The sequence below is a fragment of the Branchiostoma floridae genome, chromosome 18, assembly GCF_000003815.2.
Source record: "Branchiostoma floridae strain S238N-H82 chromosome 18, Bfl_VNyyK, whole genome shotgun sequence".
In the NCBI taxonomy this organism is placed as follows: Eukaryota; Metazoa; Chordata; class Leptocardii; order Amphioxiformes; family Branchiostomatidae; genus Branchiostoma; species Branchiostoma floridae.
Window position 1 is genome coordinate 420,633 of NC_049996.1, and position 653 is coordinate 421,285.

Here is a 653-nt window from a genome sequence, read left to right on the forward strand (position 1 = left end):
TAGTCGATGCCTGAGCAGTTTCCCCAGGAATCAAAGTCCTCCTCCTGCCCCGGGAAGCTGTTTCCCTGGTCCACAATGTCCAGAACTCCTGCGTACTGTGACACGGCCTTGTCCACACTGTAAACACCGGCCTACAACACGGACAAGTACAACAAACGGAGAGAATATTGTTAAAAGTAAAGTTCATGTACTATATGTTGATGAAAGTTTAACATCCAGGCAAATAGTAGATAGTGAATAACCTCATGCGAACCGTACACACTCGCGCCACACCTTTAGAAAAGACGCTGTAGCCGCATAGACCCTCTTTTTAGCACCAAGGACATCGTCCAAAGACGTACCGCCACTTTACTTTTGCCGCAACGGAGCCCTTTTCGCGAGGCTTAGAACGCAGAGGCGCTGTAACTTTTTTTAGTGGATAAAGAGACGTTTGGAAGACTGTCAACATTCAATAGGTATAAAGGACCCCCTTTTTAGCACCAAGGACATCATCCGCGGACGTACCGCCACTTAACTCGGGCCGCAACGGAGCGCTCTCCGCGAGGCTTAGAACGGAAGGGGCGGCTTTAACGTTTTGTTATGGGTGGATGATAAGACGTTTGGAAGACTGTATACGCTTAATAGGTATAAAGCACCTCCATTTCTGAACCTAA